The 22,500-nt window shown below is 33.5% G+C and overlaps 1 long non-coding RNA gene across 1 annotated transcript in view; it reads right to left on the minus strand.

Annotated features, from left to right (window-relative positions):
- LOC137644867 (uncharacterized) overlaps positions 1–22,500 on the minus strand; it is a 195,386-nt gene that overhangs the window by 20,466 nt on the left and 152,420 nt on the right. The window lies entirely within an intron of this gene.

Raw genomic sequence — 22,500 nt, forward strand, 5'->3', positions numbered from 1 at the left:
CGCTGTATAGTTATTGGGTCCTTTGACTGACCAGACGGTACTACACTGGATCCCTCTCTCTGGTTAGGGATACTTTTTTCTTTGTCTACACATACACAGAATAGCCTGGCATATTCTTTAGGCATTTTCCTGTCATACACACGACAACACTGAGATTACTAAATAATTCTTCTTCGCTCAAGGGGTTACCTACTGCACTCTAATTGTTCAATGGATACTTTCTTCTTGGTAGAGATAGAAGAGACGCTTCAGCAATGGTAAGCAGCTCTTAAAGAAAGGCACTCCAAAATCGCACCATTGTTCTCTAGTCTTAGGTAGTCTACCACTGTCTTGGGGGAGAATTTTCGTCTTATTTTTCTTCCTCTTTTTTTTTTTAAGTTTTTATAGTTTACAAAAGAAAGATCCATTTTGAGGTTGCTACTGTTCTTAGAATATTTTATTCTAATTGTTCATTACTTCTGTAATGTATTTCTTCCTTGTTTTCTTACCTCACTGGGCTATTTTTCCTAGTTGGAACCCCTGGGCTTATAGCATCCTGCCTTTCCAAGCAGGGTTGTAGTTTAGGTAGTGATAGCAATTGATAATTAGTCTATCAGTTGACTTAAAACGGTGTAAAATTTACTAAATTAATCAAACATATTTGAAAGTAAAAAGACCATATACAAAAAAAGATAACTAAAAGGATTGGTAAAGACAATGAATAAAATTCATTTCCTTTAATTATATCGGCGACAACGGTAACAACATAAACAACAATGAATAAAATTCTGATGATTTTAATTATATCAGTCGTATACTAAACCGGCATGTAGTCATGTTCGCCTTTATTAAGAAAGAATTATGATAATATCCGTGCAGACAGAAAAATTCTAAGGCCTAAAAACGAAATCACACAATTAAGCGAAGTCTCTGTACCATGGCCTTCCACTGTCTTGGTTAGAGTTCTCCTGCCTTGGGGGTGCACTCGGGCACACTATTCTATCTTATTTAATTTTCTCTTGTTTTTGCTAAAGTTTTTTATAGTTTATATAGGAAATATTTATTTTGATGATTTTACTGTTTTTAAAATATCTAATTTTTCCTTGTTTCCTTTCCTCACTAGGCTATTTTCCTTGTTGGAGCCCCTGGGCTTATAGGATCTAGGGTTGTAGCTTAGCAATTAATAATAATAACAATAACAATAATAATAATAATAATAATAATGAAGCCAAAGATGGTGTCACGTTCAAGCGTGTATTGGTTGATCACGGCTCGGGGGTACAGCCATGAGTAGATTAAGACACTCATATACGATCAGCTATAGTTATGCGTCATCGGTCACATATTTAATTACCAAAGGACTTTATTAAAAGAGATGTAGGTGAATCATGCAACAGGATACCATTCATTACCTTATCAAGGGGCAACAACCCCACACGTTGACATTTCGATGACGGATGTAAAGTATGAGCAGACTGAAAACAATTGATAATAAGAGGGGCACTCAGAAGAGAGCATACCTTCGCCACGTTAAGCAGTCTTATTTTGCTTGTAACTCCACTGTGTACTTGTAATTTGATGTATTTTCTTCAGAATCTAATGGATATGTAATTGGGTCACATCCCATAAGTCCACCATGTTTTATTTAATTTGGTCTGATCGTTTTTTGCGTAATATTGTTTACAAACAAAAAATAAACTATCAAAACAAGAGCCATTTACTTATCAGTGCGATTACTTTTCAAGAAATACTACGTACTTGTACATTGATGAACTATAACTAAAACGTTACAGATTCATCCTGGGGTCATACCCAACATGAATACCAAGTTTGGTCCAAATCGGTACTTTAGTTTTTGTGTAAGGTTGCTCACTAACAAGCAAACCAATAAACAAACTCAACAGACATGGGTGAATACACACCTTTCGCAAAATCTTCGATTCTGGCGAAGGCAATGATACATGTAAATCCCATGCTGTTCCTTTGAATATTTCGAATAGCATGATATAAACACTTTCACAATTGGCTCGCTTTTATCACTTCAAAAATCGAATAAATCCTTTTATGTACACTTGTATAGTATATAAATATATTTGTCCAATGAGTAACTCTAGGACCTACGTAGGATCTACCAAAAGGCTGTTAAAGGTTAGAACTGATTCCAACAGAGGTGTTAGCTTTCGAACAGGTTGCAGAACATCCAGCCGTGAACATTCTAAAACTCGTAATCATGCTAAAATATGCAAACAAAATATTAAAAACAAAGATTTTAGCATTATAGATGAAGTGTCAAATAATCATGAGTTACCTATTCTTGAGTTATTATTAATCAAACGACTAGTTTCATCCTCAAGTACCCAAGCTTCCTCCATTTAATTATATATCATAACCTTCCTCGTTTTGTTTTGTTTCTATTGTTGGCATTCAGTTTCTAATTCTGATGTATATATTTTCTCCTTCTAATTTTCATTTGATTTTTTTTACTAATTTTTACTATTTTAAATGAATTTGTACAATTTTAACTATCTCTTAATTTTATGCATATTTGTAATGATGATATTAAGAACAACTTTCCCAATCCATAGCATGACGTACGTAATTTACTATCTGTTACTACCTTCGCCGATGATATATATACACACACACACACGTGTATATATATATATATATATATATATATATATATATATATATATATATATATATATATGTGTGTGTGTGTGTGTATATATATATCATGTGTATATATATACACACACACACACACACACATATATATATATATATATATATATATATATATATATATATATATATATATATATATATATATATTCATATCAATCTTTTACCTAAATAAATATATCATTATAGCTTTCAAACATTTCAACAGGGCCATCACTTGATCAAAATAACACAAAATATTCAACAGCAACAACACCCCATGACAGCAATTGTCTACGCGTATGTCAACGATGGCTTTCCAGTCTCTCTTCTTATCTACAGTGCCAACATCCTCCCACGCCTCTCTACAAAAAAAAAAGACCAGCCAAAAATACCACCGAACCGTACCCTAAATGGACCTAAGATGTCTATCTGGCTCTGCCACCGCCCCCTCATACTCTGTGCGCAGGAGAGAGAGAGAGAGAGAGAGAGAGAGAGAGAGAGAGAGAGAGAGAGAGAATATCAATACATATGGCTCAAGAATTTCAGGAAATGCATGATTTTCATAAACAAAAATTAATTTTTTATTTCCTATTTTTGAGAGAGAGAGAGAGAGAGAGAGAGAGAGAGAGAGAGAGAGAGAGATCAATACATATGGCTCATGAATTTAAGGAAATGCATAATTTTCAAAAACAAATCTTATTTTCTATATTATATTTTTGAGAGAGAGAGAGAGAGAGAGAGAGAGAGAGAGAGAGAGAGAGAGAGAGAGAGAGAGAGAGAGATAATATATCAATACATATTATAGCTCATGAATTTCATGAAATGCATAATTCTAATTTTTCTTTAAATTTAAAAAAATACGAATAATGGTTAATGAACTTCTTAGAGAGAGAGAGAGAGAGAGAGAGAGAGAGAGAGAGAGAGAGAGAGAGAGAGAGAGAGAGAGAGAGAGATGTGGCTCATGAACTTCGTATGTCTAATTTTCCTCAAAAAGTTTGATTGTTAAACTAATTGCTTCATTTTTACTCTCATTCGACTGTGGCAATTAAATGTATAATGTGCGCTGAGTGAAAAGTCTCCGGAAAAAAATTCATGTTTTTTTATCCCTTTTTGGGAGGTTATTGCCTAGTAAATATTGATGACATTTTCTGGCTCAATACCAAAGCCAAAAGAGGAGGGGGGGGGTCTACTCCCTATGAAAGACGCAAAAATAGTAATTCCATGAATGTAGGCGAACTAAAGCAAGTGGTAACTATAATGTATAATTGCCCATCACATAAATCTTGTGAGTAGATGAATTATTATTATTATTATTATTATTATTATTATTATTATTATTATTATTACTCGATAAGCTACAACCCCTGTTTGAAAAGCTGGATGCAGTAAGCACAAGGGGTTCAACAGGGAAAATAGCCCAGTGAGGAAATGAAATAAGCCAACAGATAGAATAGTGTGCCCGAGTGTACCCTCAAGCACTATATCAATATTTTTACAATTCCTGCTCTCTCCCGCTTTGCCAACCATACAAACTATGGATAAAAAACATGATTAAGGATAAAGGCCGATTCACACGACCCGTTTCCTTTCCGACAGGCTGGGTGGTGGCTAACCGCCGTCGAAATGTTGTACATTCACACGAGGCGTTCCGTATCCGTTTACCAGCGCGCGGTTTTCATTGTTTACTTAGACTCTGTCACGTGAGGACCGAGTAAATTACGATAATTTTGACACTTTAAGATGTTGGTTGATAACTGTGTTGATAAAATAAGTTATGCAACTTCATAATGCTTTATGCACTATGCCAAGAATATTAAAATTGCGATAAATTACCTGTTTTATTTAATGCCTCTCCAGTCATTTTTCATATCTTTTATTTAAGTAAATTATTTCTATACATCTTGTTTGCCATGTCAAACATCTCCTCATACCCTTGAAAAAGTTCAATTAACCTCTAATACATGGTGTCAACAACAGACTAACTAATTTCTATCACTCTATACTATGAGGAAAAGTCGGGGTTATAGGCCACGAAACGAACGGGTACAATACAGGTCCTCGTTCACACAAAACATCATCCACCCGTTGGTTGGGACGGGTGGCTAACGTCCGTCAAACCGGTCGGGGTTTCTTGGGAAGAAAGCCGAGCCGCCTCGGAAGGGCGACGTCCGAGGGCCGCCGTCTGCCTGACGGGTCGTGTGAACAGTTGCATTTGAATACACGTAAGAAACCTAGACGCCGCTTAACCGACGGCGAGCCTGTCGGAAAGAAAACGGGTCGTGTGAATCGGCCTTTATACTCAATTCTACTCTCACATAACCACGTAGTCTCAAAATACTCCTTGGCGCTCCAACTAAATTTATGATGTATGAAATATTAATATGCAAATATGAAAATATATATATTTTTGTATATGAAATGAAAAGTATTATGGAAACTGATACTCTAATACAATAATACAACGTTGGAGGCATGGTACATTAACAATAAAGCTAAATTAGAAGAATAAAGATGAGTAAAGAGAAAAATCAAAGGAAGAGATTTTAAAATACACTGCGAGATGAAAGCCACAGGTTGAATTATATCTGGAATTAGTGTTAGTAATATTAGTGGCTATAAAGATATTAGAGTTTCCACACAATTAAATACCCATGGGAGACAAAATAAAGAAAGACACGACCTAAGAGAATTGATGAATAATTGAATAAAACATAACCGAGATTTGAAGTTTGATCTTTAATACACAAAAGGTTGAGTAAATAAGCAATTTTGACACGTTTGTGAAGCTACTGACATTCTGAAATAGCAAGTTAACCAACACTGGTTTCAGTTTATATAAAATGAAATCCAGTTTGCAGTAACAGATAAATATTATTATTATTATCCTTATTATCATTATCATTATTATTTAACCAACACTGGTTTCAGTTTATATAAAATGAAATCCAGTTTGCAGTAACAGATAAATATTATTATTATCATTATCATTATTGTTATTATTATTATTATTATTATTATTATTATTATTCTTAGTAGTAGTAGTAGTAGTAGTAGTAGTAGTAGTAGTAGTAGTAGTAGTAATAGTAGTAGTAGTAGTAGTAGTAGTAGTAGTACGGTGGAGTGGAAGCAGATGTACGTCAGAGAGTGAATGAAGGATGCAAAGTGTTGGGGGCAGTGAAGGGAGTAGTAAAGAATAGAGGGTTAGGCATGAATGTAAAGAGAATTCTGTATGAGAAAGTGATTGTACCAACTGTGATGTATGGATCAGAGTTGTGGGGAATAAAAATGACGGAGAGACCGAAATTGAATGTGTTTGAGATGAAGTGTCTGAGGATTAAGGCTGGTGTATCTCGAGTAGATAGGGTTAGGAATGTAGTGAGGGGGAGAACGGGTGTAAAAAATGATTTAGCAGCTAGAGTGGATATGAATGTGTTGAGGTAGTTTGGCCATGTTGAGAGAATGGAAAATGGCTGTCTGCTAAAGAAGGTGATGAATGCAAGAGTTGATGGGAGAAGTACAAGAGGAGGGTCAAGGTTTGGGTGGATGGATGGAGTAAAGAAAGCTCTAGGTGATAGTGGATAGATGTAAGACAGGCAAGAGAGCGTGCTAGAAATAGGAATAAATGGCGAGCGATTGTGACGCAGTTCTGGTAGGCCCTACTGCTTCCTCAGGTCGTTTTGGATGACCGCAGAGGTAGCAGCAGTAGGGGATTCTGCGTTATGAGGCTTCATCTGTGGTGGATAACGAGGGAGGGTGAACTGTGGCACCCTAGTAGTACCAGCTGAACTCACCTGAGTCCCTCGTCAGGCTGGGAGGAGCATAAAGAGGAAGGGTTCCCCCCCCCCCCGTTTTTTTCCATTTGTTTGATATCGGCTACCCACCCCCCACCCCAAAAAATTGGAGGAAGTGCCTTGGTATATAGATAGATAGATTATTATTAATTGGAAAAGCAGGATTCTATAACTCAAGGGCTACAACGGAAAATTAGCCCAGTAAGGAGAATAAAAAAGGAAGTAAATTACAAGAAAAGTAATGATAAGTAATTTTCTCACATCCTTCATCATTTATTCTTATTTCGAATTTATTCTCATGAAGAATTATAAAATTGTTTTTAGAAAAACTGTCCCATTCCGGTATTTTTTGTACATTTTTTTTTTCTTTCAGATTAAGAACAGTAACAACATTAAAACAGAACTTTCATATATAAATTATAAAGAGAGACTTATGTCAGCCTGTTCAACATAAAAATATTTGTTGCAAGTTTGAACTTTTAAAGTTCCACCGATTCAAGAGCCACCTAATTAGGAATATCATGCCATATTCCAAAACTTTAAGCAGTTGCAACAAGCCTTAGGAATATATGTCAGCAGTAATACGTCTTTTTGAGGCCTAGGGAATCGAAGACACATTTAAACATTGAATTTCGTTATTCTTAATACGTAATACAGTGGACAAATATTACAACACTAGTGTAGGCGATCAGTCAAAAAATGTCAGCTAAATATTTAGATGGATGTGCTCACAGCCTGATTCGGAGCCAAACAAAGACCAGAGTTCTTAAGACATAGCGATCAGTAGGAGAAACAATGTAATCACCTCCAATGGTCAGCAGTGACATCGCCCACAAGCGCAAAAAAAAAAAAAAAAAAAAAAAAAAAAAAAAATTCACCTTCTTGTGCCTTAGCCATAATGGTAAGAAAACAGTCAAACGGAACACAAAAAATAGTTGTTATGCCTGAAACAAACTTTTATAACCCTCCAAATTCATTGCAGGACTTACGAGAAGCAGTGTACTCAGTCCTAATATAAACTACCATACCCCTTGCTCTAATAATGGCATCTTGTTTCAAAATATACTAGACGGACATTGGCGAAGACTAGGACGTAGATTATGCCCAATATCTCCATGCAGTTTAAAAATAGAGAGAGTTAATCCCAAAAAGGACCTCGATTTTAAAAAATGGTAACACACCAATGACGGACCTTAGATAGATCCTCCTTTTCTAGAGAGAGTTGATAATAAAAAAGGCATAAAACTTCTAGAATACTATGTAGTATTGACCCTTCTGAGGGAAAATATATGACTTAGAATTAACTGCATACCTAGTATTACGTACCGGATGGTACAGTCTGTGAAGATCTGAATGCATGTGATGGTCGGAAACTCAGAATTATGAAAAATCTTATGCATCATGCATAAAGATATAACTGAACGATATTGCTATACTTTAAAACAAACATTACGATAAATATGACAAAAAAATATGTATTCACAAAGAAAATTAGAATGCAACTCATAGACTAAAGACAAAATATTGGATAAAAATGGGATAACATAGCGGGGATAACACTCAATTCAAGCCAATGTAATCTACAGGATAGCCACTTGATGTCATGCTTACACCATTTGCCACCATAGTTATTGGCTATATTATCATAGTCATTATATTTGAATGTAGCCTACTAATTACTATTATTACTATTTAAGTCACACACAGTATAGAATTTACCGGCATCATAAAAGTATCTCATTATAACAAATATATTTACAGCAATACCAGTGCTTTTACGATAAAAGCAAATACTTAACATTTTCATACTTAACCAGTAACTTTCATAGCTTACAACCATGAACGTCGTATAAAATAGCAAGTGTAAATCATAATAACTAAATCCACATTCTATGACAAACACGGAAAAAATTTTATGAGGAACTTATATACCAATAATGAGAAACACCATAAAAGTTTTTGATTAAACGGTTCACTATTCAACTTTCATATGAACCAACAGTGTTTGGGTTATGAATGGGTGCAGGTCCGACCACAAACATTTTCACTAGCCGCCACACAAATGGTCTCTGGGCCACCGTGACTCACTTCCCTTGCAAATTAGCAGTATCTATTATGACTCCTATGTTCTGGCAAGCAGTACATGTACTAGTATGTGCTGCGCACGTCAGCCGCGTAGGTCATTATTAACCTATCATAATTATCTATAATCTGTTTTATTATTATTATTATTATAATTATAATTATTATTGTTTACGTAGGTAATAAGATGGCCAAGGCAGCAGCCACCCATTGAGATACTACTGATGGAGAGTTATCGAGTCCTTTGACTGGCCAGAAAGTAATATATTGGATCCCTCTCTAGTTACGGCTCAGTCCTCCTTAGCCTACATATACACTGAATAGTCTCGCCTATTCTTTACACATTCTCACCTTTCCTCATACACCTGCCAACATTAGGCTAATCAAACAATTCTTCACTCAAGAGGTTAACTACTGTACTGTAATCGTTCAGTAGGTACCTTGCACTTGGAAAGGGTAGAAGAGGCTCTTTACCTATGATGAGCAACTCTTCTAAAAGGACACTCCACAATCAAACCATTGTTCTCGTTTTGATTAGTGCCATAGCCTCTGTACCATGGTCTATCACTGTCTTGGGTTAAATTTCTCTTGCTTGGGGGTTCATCGGGCACACTGTTCTATCTGTTTTCATATTTTCTTTCCTAAATAGGCTATTTTCCCTATGGGAGCCTTTGGGGTTATAGCATCTTACTTTTCCAGCTAGGGCTGTAGCTTAACAAGATATAATAATAATAATAATAATAATAATAATAATAATAATAATAATAATAATAATAATAACAAATAATGAGAATTGTACCCAATTATGATGCTTGTGGGCAGAGCACGTTAAAGATCATGGGCTGCACCCAGTCGCTTCCTTGTGTTTGGTGCATTTTTTACCGGAATCTCCCCTACCCCTTTACCCACTCCCGTCCTATCTCCTAAAAAAACACAGTAGTCCCACTATTGTTATTGATTACGGGTGTAGTTTATTTTGATACCATTATTTTAAGCGATTAACTTTTACTTCCTGATATTTTTGACATACACTATATAATGCATGTATGAAGGAAACATTTGCAAGAGATATTTTTTATATAAGTTGAAATCATTTATGAATATTAATACTGCTAAAATAATATATGGAAAATACTGAGCCACGGATATTTATTATATTCAAAATTAATATATATATATATATATATATATATATATATATATATATATATATATATATATATGTGTGTGTGTGTGTGTGTGTGTGTGTGTGTGTTTGTGGTATGTGTATATATTATTATTATTATTATTGTTATTATCATTATTATTATTATTTATAAAGGCCTATATATATATATATATATATATATATATATATATATATATATATATAATATATATATATATATATATGCCTATATATATAAATATATATATATATATATATATATGTGTGTGGGTGTGTATATATTATTATTATTATTATTATTATTATTATCATTATTATTATTAAAAGCCAAGCTACAACCCTAGTAGGAAAAGCAAGATGCTAGAAGCCTAAGGGCTCCACCAGGGAAAATAGCCCAGTGAGGAAAGGTAATAAGGAAATAGATAAGCTACTAGAGAAGTAATAAATAATCAAAATAAAGTATTTTAAGGACAGCAACAACATTAAATTAGATCTTTTATATATAAACTAAGAAAAATTTTAAATCTAAAAAAACACTGTATTAATATCCCACAAACTTGATTGTCAAACTCGAACTCTACCCACAAAACACAAACAAAAACATAAAAACACAGAAAGCTACAAGACGGGAATCTAATACTGTCAGTTTCAGCATCCAACAAAGCACAGGTGCTTACGCTCTAGGAAGAAGAGAATAAAGAAGAAATAAATTAAGCAAAGAATGAGGAAGAGAATAAAAGAGCTAACGCCGTCAATGTTGACAGATAATGTATGCAATAGGGCGTACTGACCTAGTAATATCCCCCACTGGACTGATAACACGAAGGGTATTCCTTTCCACTACCTCATGCACCAACGTGACCCCATCTCGTCGGTCGCGACGAACACCAAAGGATATAGGTCCTTATTTCAAATGACTACTTTACTCTTTTCCGGTTACAAGCAGACACGGCTTACACTAGGAAGTTCCACGTGAGTTTAGTGATTATGTCCCAAGGTGAGAGACAGCATTTTGATTCCTTTTTCTTTCGAGATTGAAAGGTCTCTCTTACACTAGAAAGTCTCTCTCTCTCTCTCTCTCTCTCTCTCTCTCTCTCTCTCTCTCTCTCTCTCTGAAATATATGACAAGGTACAGTTGGACACAGAGATTCCTGCCCCACCTACTGTAGCTATGAGGTAGTGCACCCTGGCACACCTTAACTGCGCAGAGAGTAACCTTACATATAGTTAATTCAAATAGCCAGGCCTTCTCCATCATGAGGCTCAATACTACACAGTATTCTAGAAGTTTTATTCCAGCTGTGACCAATGTGGAATGATCTACCCAATCTTGTAGTTGAATCAGTAGAACTTCATAAGTTCAAACTTGCAGCAAATGTTTTTATGTTGAACAGGCTGACACAAGTTTTTTTTTATAGTTTATATATGACATATCTGTTTGGACGTTGTTACTGTTTTTAGAATGATTTATTGTTAATTTTCTCTCATAATTTATTTATTTCCTTATTTCCTTTCCTCACTGGGCTATTTTTCCCTGTTGGAGCCCTTGAGCTTATAGCATCTTGCTTTTCCAACTAGGGTTGTAGATTGGCTAATAATAATAATAATAATAATAATAATAATAATAATAATAACAATAATAATAATAATAATAGTGTAAGGAGTGATGGCAGAGGCGTTGCTCGGGGGTGAACACAAGAAATGTCAGCGCAAAAAGTGTGTAACAGGTTGCACTTCCTCAGAGCGAGATGTGCTAGGAATTCTTGGATCCATCTGCACCTTGATATATATTTCCGAGAGAGAGAGAGAGAGAGAGAGAGAGAGAGAGAGAGAGAGAGAGAGAGATTCATCGTAATTAAAGATAATAATTCATTTTGAATAGATAACTCATGCCAAAATTCATAAAAAGAGCTTTGAAATTTGCCAGCCACTTTAAATGCCAAGGGAATAGAAGAAAAATAGTTGGATTTGACAGAAAAGTCTGATATGGCTATGCCTTTAAAAAAGGAAAGCTTACACGGATTAAGAACACTGTAATAAAGAAGAGAAATCCATTGGATAATTAAGCGCCTACCTGTCCCAATTTCTCTCTCTCTCTCTCTCTCTCTCTCTCTCTCTCTCTCTCTCTCAGTACCTACTCTGTAGTTCTTCAGCTCCGAATGTTCCAAAACCTATTTCAGAGATATAATTCAGGTGATTGAGAGATTAGTTCACCACTAAACTTTTAACTGGGATCCATAAGACACTAGAAGAGTTGGAAGACCAAGGCCTACATGGCTGAGGACTATGAAGCGTGAAGTAGTTGATAAATGGAGAGGTACTGACTTAAAAGCTCAAGATAAGACGACTGGCGAAATCTAACCAAGACCCTTTGCGTCAATAGTCGTAGGAGGAGACGATGATGATGATGATAACAGATTGTGATTCAAAATGAGAAGCTAACCGAACTCAAGGCGCTGTCTATAAAATGTTTACATACAACATCATAAATACATACATAGTTCTACATAGTTCATAGTTCTCATACGTCAGACATTAACCTCTCTATCTAACCCACCATTCTAAAATTAAGACTATGATAAATTTTGCTCACCTAAATTGCTAAATCTATTTACAAAACCTCTATAAGATTGAATAGTTTGAAGATTTGAGATTATGACTAAACACCCTTCCTTGGAAAATAAGAATTTTGGTTAGACATTCTTCTTCAGCCTCCCATTCAACAAATAATTACAATATTGACCTCATTCGTTCCTTAAAAGATATCATAGCCAAAAGAAAAAGCATTTCTAACCTTTTCAGTTTTGGAAATATTATTAAGTTGAAAGATTTGAAGAGCTTTTTATTTATTTACATAATCTAAACAATACAGTTTTCGAGAGTGTTTATCTGACTTAGAGTTTGAATTGATACAGCTTAATTTAAACATCGTATCTACTCTCTCTCTCTCTCTCTCTCTCTCTCTCTCTCTCTCTCTCTCTCTCTCTCTCTCTCTCTCTCTCTCTCTCTCTCTCGTTGAAGGCTGTCACTATACGTACAAATATTTTGACGCAGTATTTTATAACGCCCATAGTTTATCCCGCGAATATTGTTAAGCAATCCATCAATACGAATCTTACACGATTAAAATTTTAATACAATTCTGACAACTACGCAAAAATTTAGCGTCTAATGGGAACCTATATTGGAAAACATTAAAAAAAGATATCTACTATATACAATGCAACTGCAGACAGCACAAAATATTCTATAAGATGAAACAAGATCTGTTTCTTCCTTATTCAAAGGCCAGAGCTTTTTTTTTTTAATAATAACAATAATAATACATTGGGGCAAAATGCCTTTTTTCTTTTATTTAGAAATATACATTCACAGTTTTTACAATTTATAATATTGTATATACATCATAACATATTTCATCATCATCATCATCTCCTCCTGCGCCTATTGTCGCAAAGGGCCTCGGTTAGATTTCGCCAGTCGTCTTATCTTGAGCTTTTAAATCAATACTTAAACATACTTACATGAATAAATTTCTTAATCAATATATAATCACAATTTCGCCTTTCACTATTCATATAAATATTTTTTTTAATAACAAATTCATCGACTCCAGAATACCTTCTGAACAGAAGTTTTAAATCCTATTTTATTTACATCAAAAGTATTTATCACTCTACTTCTTATTCAATTCAGTAATTGCTAGTCTGTACTTAATAATCCTAAGTATCTTCTCATCCATATCCTTACAATAAAAGTTTGTAGTTAAGGATCTTGTTAATAAGTACTCATTTTAAGCTAAAAAGAATTGCTTAAAAATTTTTTTAACACATATGCAAATCGTTAACTTAATTCCGTAACTGAAACTGTAATAACCTATATATATATGTACTAAAACTAGTTATCATAATAATAATAATAATAATAATAATAATAATAATAATAATAATAATAATAATAAATAAAATAAATAATAAATGATAATATATAATAAATAATAAATAATAATAAACAATAATAATAATAAACAATAATTATATATAATAATAAAAAATAATAATGATAATGATGATGATGATGATGATGATGATGACCTTATAAGGGGAAAATTAAGGAAGTAATATTAAATTTCCCCTATACTATAATTATTTTATAACGCAACTAACTCGTTTTACTGATAATACTTTCTCTCTTTCACTCACACGCGCACACAAACATACTCACACACGGCCGGAGAACCCAGACAGCAGCCACACAGTGATCACATGGCCCTTGTTTACACCCTTCATCAAAGCTGACTAGGATGATGCAACACTGTCTGGCAGGTCAGCGGATAGGAGTCCACCCCACAGCTGTCTATTATGATAAATACACATACAGTATATATATATATATATATATATATATGTATGTATGTATGTATGGTAACCACAAAAATTAATGAACAAAAATTGATGTATAAAAACTTTAAATTATTTGTAATAAATTAGAAATGCAAGATCATTTTCATTGGAGTTTCAATAAAATTTTATATATATATATATATATATAGAGAGAGAGAGAGAGAGAGAGAGAGAGAGAGAGAGAGAGGAGAGATCCAATTAAGCATACGTTGGGAAAAGCAACATGTAATTCAATGGAGACATTAAAATTCCGAGTGAAAACTTTATATACTAAGTTTGTGACAAGTGTTTCCTCAACATTCCACCCTATCAATAACATGAAAATCCTAAGTGAAATATATCATGTTTAAGTAAATTATCCATTTCGTAATCCTGAATAACATACATTCTTTTTCACTTCACTCATAACACTTCAATTTCTGTTCACATACAAATATGTATTACTGTAACCCACAGCATTAAGTTTCTGTTTTTTTCCATGAAAATAATAACATTTCAATTGTTAGTATTTTAAAAGATGTCAAAAGGCGTATTTAGATAATAAAAACATAATGTATGAAAAATTTCTTATTTCTTTTCCTATAAGTTGTTTACACATTCATATTTAACTATCTATTTTCCGTGAGGAATATAAACTATAATGTTCATTAAGCTAAAAATTTGATTTTCAAACGTACACTAATTCTTCAGCTTATTTCAGTTGGTAATAATATTCGTTATTCAAGTAGAGAAGATTTTCCATTAAATTGTGTTTTAAACAATATAATTACTTAATGATTTTAATAATAATAATCTGCACTGTACTAGCCTCCTCCTAGCTAGTACACAGGTAACGTGTTCGCCTCGCATTCGCATGTCAGCAGATCGATTCCAACCCTGGACCGTGAGTTTAAGCTGTTTACTGGGGAGGCCACTGCTGTGGTTGGGCTCGCCCGGCTGATAACTGGAACTGAACACCTGTAATCTTTAACCTTTAATTTTTTTCAAAAAGCAAAGAATTTCCCATCACTATTCCTTCGGATAAAGAGTCTATTTTATTCTCAGAAACAAATATCTAAATTTCCCTTTGATAACAAAAAAAAATTTTATCGGCGAAATTCAGAAAAGCTAATATATTAAATCCCCTCCCAAGACAGCAGTATTAAACTAAGAGGTCTATTTTTCCTTTCTACTAATCGTAATCCTTCTAATTTGAAAAGCAATAGGAAAATAATTGCTTGTTTCTCATCATTGGATCTTCGACATATAAAGTACGATCAAAAAGGCAATTTAATTCATTGAACAAATTAAATAAAATACACATCCTGCATTGGATGTTCCTTAACCCAAGTCAAAAGGAAAACTGAATCCAATTTCCCACAGTCGTACCAAAGTCAGGAAAGATTTTTTAACTTTTTTAATTTCTAAAATTTTAATTGGCTATTATAAATGACACACACACACACACACACACACATATATATATATATATACATATATATATATATATATATATATATATATACATATATTATATATATATATATATATTATATATATATATATATATATATATTATACATTTATATATACATTTCAAGTAATTCATATGTCTAAAAAAGCATGTAATATATATCCCAATCTAATTACCTTTGATATAAAGGCTGAACATCCAATATACAAAATAACGTTTTACGCACTTTGGATATACCTTATTCGGCAATAATGTAGAGTAATTTCAGTCACTTCCATAGAGCCTGACAAATTTGCACTTATCCTCAACAAATGACCTGGTTACTATATTGATCACACGACGGTTAACTACGTGACGAGTACTCTTTTGCACACGACCCCATTTCCAACCGAGTGCTACTTCTATAGATTCTGTTAATATAAATAGGGATTTCAGATGGCTTACGCAGAAATTATTTGATTAAATCATATGCAGAACTGTATTATCATGGTATTGAATATTCTTGAAACCTGTGAAGCATAAAATGTTAGGGAACCGACTCCCCACGGTATAATAAAAATTGATCGTTAATCATGAAATCGATTAACTAGAGATGTGCATTCAAGAAATAAGTGAACTTTATATATACTACACACACCGATATATATATGTATGTATGTATGTATATATATATATATATATATATATATCTGTATGTATACACTAAATGCATGTGATATACACACATACATATAATACATATATAAACACTCTCTCTCTCTCTCTGTATACACGTTTTATGCATTTATATATATATATATATATATATATAAATGCATAAAACGTGATACAGAGAGAGAGAGAGAGAGAGAGAGAGAGAGAGAGAGAGAGAGAGATATAATAAAAATTATGGTAGTAACCAGGATAATGATAATGATAAAATAACTATAACAGGAAACATACAGCATCCGAGTTACTCTCATAAGATGAAAAAGCCCAGTCGTGTCATGGAAACTACCTCCATTTTAAAGATAACTTTCTCCTGACGATATACGACCTAATAGTACATACCAGCTAAAACCAACCCATTTGCCTAATTTATGAACAATATAAACTGCCTGTATCATATGTATCTAACAAAACTATATATAATTATTTATTCTTATATATAACTCTCCTCAGAGTTATGGCAATAAAAACGTGGCAAGCCTCCTACTTTTTATTGACCTTGAGAGTAAATTTCAAATCCCATCCATCCATATACCAAGGCACTTACCCCAATTTTGGGGGGGTAGCCGACATCAAACAAATGAAACAAAAAAGGGGACCTCTCCTCTCTACGTTCCTCCCAGCCTGACAAGGGACTTAACCGAGTTCGGCTGGTACTGCTAGGGGTGCCACAGCCCACCCTCCCCCGTTATCCACCTCAGATGAAGCTTCATAATGCTGAATCCCCTACTGCTGCTACCTCCGCGGTCATCTAAAGCACCGGAGGAAGCAGCATACATAAATTAAAATCATAGAATTCATTATCTTAAACGGTAAATTGGAGTTCATAAATACGTAGTCTTTTTATATTAATGTTCATTAGGGGTATGGTAACTTCAGACTTATAGCATCTTGCTTTTCCAACAAGGGTTGTAGCTTAGGTAATAATAATAATAATAATAATAATAATAATAATAATAATAATAATAATAATAATATAATAATCAATAATAATAATAATAATAATAATTGCTAATGATGAAGATTGGCTTTCGGTTTTGAGGACGCAAACATAAGTATTCTCGTCGTTAAATCTGGTGTAATTGTGGATTTGACAACTTTAATTGCTATTAAACGAATACTGTACGTAGTGTGACCAAGGGAAAAACTAAATTCATTTCCAACTAAGTGTTCATCAAGGTAAGAAAGTTGGTATTCCTGTAGCAGTCCTTAGTGTGAATATGGGACTTGATAAACAAAATCAAACAAAAAACTGTAAAAAGTACAATGGGATTCGTAAAGAAAATAATACAATTGTCTTAAATTGGTGATAATATAAATATTATTAAGAAAATTCCATCAATAAATTCCACAAAAATCATTTCATACAGATTTTACCACAATAAAAACATAACATTTTTATAATCTCCTTCCTAACCTTTATAAGACAGTTAACAAAATCGTCAATAAAAGACAACAATGAAAACTAGAGTGCACTCAGTAGAGGGCAGAGCTTATTTCTCGACCTCTTGCTTGGTCGCAACCTTGACCTTTGACCCTAACCCTTCAAAATTTAATCATTTCCAGCTTTTAACATAACAGTTAATCCCTGCAAGTTTCATTACTCTGCTATTTAAATTGTGGCCAGAAAGCTGTTCACAAACAAACACACTCACAAACAGGGGTAAAACATAACTTCCTTCCAACTTCGTTGGCGGAAGTAATTACATTTACTTAATAATGACTATAAAATGCTGGAGAAAAAACTCAAGAGTGGATTTCGTCCAAATTGCTCAGCGTAGTATACTATTCAATGCGCAGTCCCATTGCGTAGAGAATTGTCGCAATTATATAGGACGACTCTAAATAAACGGTCGGTGAGATTACAGTACTGTTTTGTGATTAGTTGAGACGCAAAAAGGACATAATTGGATAATTTGTCTTTAAGGGTTTGATAAGCACTGATATGAAATGGAATGGACACGGATACAAGAATTTAATATTGGCGCAGTAGCTTACAAAACAAAGAAGAAAAAGCTATAATAAAAATAAAAATTACAATAATAATAATAATAATAATAATAATAATAATAATAATAATAATAATAATAATCATCATCATCATCATTACCATAATAATAAAAATGTCAATGATAGACATGAGTAGATTGCATTATTCACTTTCTCTTCCTTATTTTTGAACTATAGAAAATAAATAAATTAAACAATAGAAAAGATACCAAAGGGGTTTGCACTTAACTTGATTTCGTTTTTAAAGAGGACGATGAAACATGTTATCTTAAGACTTTTACCTATCTAAGCTCTTAACAAAAGATAAGAGAGAGAGAGAGAGAGAGAGAGAGAGAGAGAGAAGAATTAGTTTTGGAGAAAAAACTTCAAAATATGCAAAATATTAAACTATGCGAATTTCAGGCAAACCTGATATACAAAACTATAAAGCTCTTTTTACAGAATGCGTAATCATAAGCGAAAGGATTTTGCGTATATAAGTATTCTGTAGAGTACACTAATTGCGATCATTTTGGAATGCTTGGAACAATGTTGATACTCTGAACATTTATTAGCATCATCTGTAGCATCTCTTTAAAAGAGAAAAGAATAATTGGAGTCTCCACATAGAGATCTACAAAGCTTAAGATAAATTCTACTTAACATAAATCAAGGGCTGTTTTCCCTGGTCCTATAAGGAAACTCGGTGCACTAAAGGACCTACAAGATCTGTTTATTGTACAAAACCGTAGTTATTTAAAGTATCACGTAACCCGTTAAATGTCAAATCCACATTATCAAAAATACTTAGAAAATCTTATCAGCCTTTTTTCAGCAACCAAAATAAAAATCCAGCTGAATTGAAACTAAACTGGATTATAGTTACCAAACAATTGAAAGCTCTGCCTAGACATTTTGCAAATGAGTAGAAGGATATTATTGTGACATGAGACTGTGCAGCCTGACAGAGGACTTTAATTTGCGGTTCCAATTCACAGGCACAGACAGATTAAACTTTTCGAAAGAGATCAGAGATTACAGCAGCGAAAGATAGAAAAAAAAATTTAAATTGAATGACGCATTATTACTATAGTCAATTCTTTTTAGTGGCAGATTTGCACCACTCGCAGGGGTGCCCTTTTAGCTCGGAAACGTTTCCTGCTATCTGATTGGTTAGACAAGATTATTCTAACCAATCAGATAACAGGAAACTTTTCCCAGCTAAAAGGGCACTCCTACGAGTCAGTGCAAATCTGCCTCACTAAACAAAATTTATTATAATCAATGGTTCAATAAGTATTTGGCGTCAGTAAACTCAGATGTCAGAATGCCAGAAAACTCAAAATCAATCAATCAAGTACTTTGTGTCAACCTTTTTATCTATAGAGTGAATTCATTATAAAATAAAAGAAGTCCTCTAAAGTTTGAAGTTTTTTTTTAAATTGAGGACGGGAAGAGAAGACGGAAACAAATCGTAGCCCCCTCCCCCTCTCTCTCTCTCTCTCTCTCTCTCTCTCTCTCTCATATATATATATATATATATATTTATTATGTATGTATATATATGTACATAAATATGTTTATATATATATATAGTATATATATATATTATATGGGGCAATGGAGGTGCTACATTACATTAATATAAGATTATTTCAGTGTATGCAATATGCAAGGTTCCTTCGGAAAAGAAATGTAGACAAAAGGACGGTAAACAAACTATCTAGGTCGTCGCAATTTCATGAAAACCTAATTCCATATTTTGACCCATTACTCCTCAGAGAGAGAGAGAGAGAGAGAGAGAGAGAGAGAGAGTCAAAACACCAGATGCTTGAACTGTGTGCAAACAGAGCCCACCAACAGTACTCTTATTTATTTCGGAGGCCCCTCTCTCTCTCTCTCTCTCTTCTCTCTCTCTCTCTCTCTCTCTCGTTTCCCGAGCCCGGCAAACAGCCGTTATAACTGCAGCTTTCACTCGAAGGTCGGCGACTCTGTCTTTTCTGACGCAACAAGTGTGCTTGCTGAGAAGCACATGGACAAGCAGGATGCTCTTCAGTAATAGATGCTAGTGAACACTTCAGCGAGGCTTTTTAGATCCGTATTTCTCAAATAAGAGGGGAAATTTGAAACTCCTAGGGAGAAATTAATACACTGTCTACTATAAATAAAAAAAGATAGATGAATTTTCTTGTTAGAGAGAGAGAGAGAGAGAGAGAGAGAGAGAGAGAGAGAGAGAGAGAGAGAGAGAGAGAGAGAGAGAGAGAGAGAGAGAGAGAGGGGTGCTTATTGTAGATGTAATTATATGTTTACCAGTATGAATACTTGCACATATCTAAAATACATTAGTAAACAGCCACTGTGTGTTATGCCTACTTTTACCCCCAGACATAGACATTGAAAGGGAAATCTAGATGGTTGAAATAAGTGTAGGGGGATATGACAGAAAAGGGTTTGGGAACCATTGCTTTAGTGTACCAACTGTCTACCATTTGTCCCATCGATAACCTTGATGTTTATTATTATTATTATTATTATTATTATTATTATTATTATTATTATTATTATTATTGTTGTTGTTGTTGTTAGCTAAGCTACAACTCTAATTGGATGCTACTGTACAAGCCCTAGTGCTCCAACAGGATATATAGCACAATAAGGATGGAAATGAGGATATAAACTATATATCAGATGAGTAAAAATTATAAAATATTCTAAGATCTGAACCAACGTTGAAATGGACCTGCCGTATATAAACTATGAAGAGAGACTTATGTCAACCTGTTCAGCATGAAAACATTCGCTGCAAGTTTAAACTTCCGAAGTTCCAGCAATTCTACTGCCAGATTCTTGTAGAATCCAGCTCACACTTTAATTCTATTAGTAATAATAGTAACAAGTTCATAAATTGAGCTATAAAGTTTGACAAGATAATTATCTGAAATATATCATATGATTTTCTTATAAATTACGTATACATAAAAGCGTAGTGTTAATACAATGCAAAACAGACACATTACACACACACATACACACACACACACACACACACATATATATATATATATATATATATATATATATATATATATATATATATATATATATATATATATACATATATATATATATATATATATATATATATATATATATATATATATACATATAATTACTTGCAAAACTACAACCCTGATTTGAAAAGCAGGATGCTATAAGGCCAAGGGCCCCAACAGGGAAAGTAGCCCATTGAGGAAAGGAAACAAGGAAAAAATAAAACATTTTATGAACAGTCTCACATTAAAACAAATATTTCCTACATAAACTATAGAAAGTTTAACAAAACAAGAGGAAGAGAAATTAGACAGAATAGCGTGCCCGAGTGTACCCTCAAGCAAGAGAACTCTAGCCCAAGACAATGGCATAAACCAAGACTAGAGTACAATGCTTTGATTTTGGAGTGTCCTCCTAGAAAAGCTGCTTACCATAGCTAAAGTCTCTTCTACTCTTACCAAGAGGAATACTGCTTACCATAGCTAAAGTCTCTTCTACTCTTACCAAGAGGAATATGGCCATTGAATAATTACAGAGCAGTAGTTAACCTCTTGAGAGAAGAAGAATTGTTTAGTAATCTCAATGTTGTCAGGTGTATGAGGAGAGGGGAGAATATGTAAAGAATAGACCATACTATTCAGTGTATGTGTAGGCAAAAGGAAAGTGAACCGTAACCTGAGAGAAGGATCCAAAATAGTACTTTCTGGTCAGTCAAAGGGCCCCATAACTCTCTCGCGGTAATATCTCAACGGATGGAACTAAACTTTCCCAATATAACAGCAATATTCATGACGCTTTTACAATTCCTCTAAAATAAGTAATTTCATCCTTTTTTACAAACGTTTTATGTCACCGCTCACTGTAAACCTAAAAAGACAGTGATGTATATACAGTAGGTGTATATATAATTATCATATCTATAATATGCTGTTATGCAATACCAATGTTTATAAGAATATCAAATGCAAGGTATCTTAATCTTGATTCCCAAAACACGAATTCAAAATTATTCTTTAGTAAAACTTACACGACAGACCACTTTTATTTTGGTATTTTATGATCAAGAAAATGCCGTATACAATATAGCCTATTTATTTATCATGTCTTACTTTATGCAATGAAAATGTTAATGCGTTTACATAATTATACGCTATATGCGCGTACGAACTTCCTTTCATTTATTTTCGTAATTAAGTCAGTTTCCGTGAC

The sequence above is a fragment of the Palaemon carinicauda genome, chromosome 1 (genome assembly GCF_036898095.1).
Source record: "Palaemon carinicauda isolate YSFRI2023 chromosome 1, ASM3689809v2, whole genome shotgun sequence".
In the NCBI taxonomy this organism is placed as follows: domain Eukaryota; kingdom Metazoa; phylum Arthropoda; class Malacostraca; order Decapoda; family Palaemonidae; genus Palaemon; species Palaemon carinicauda.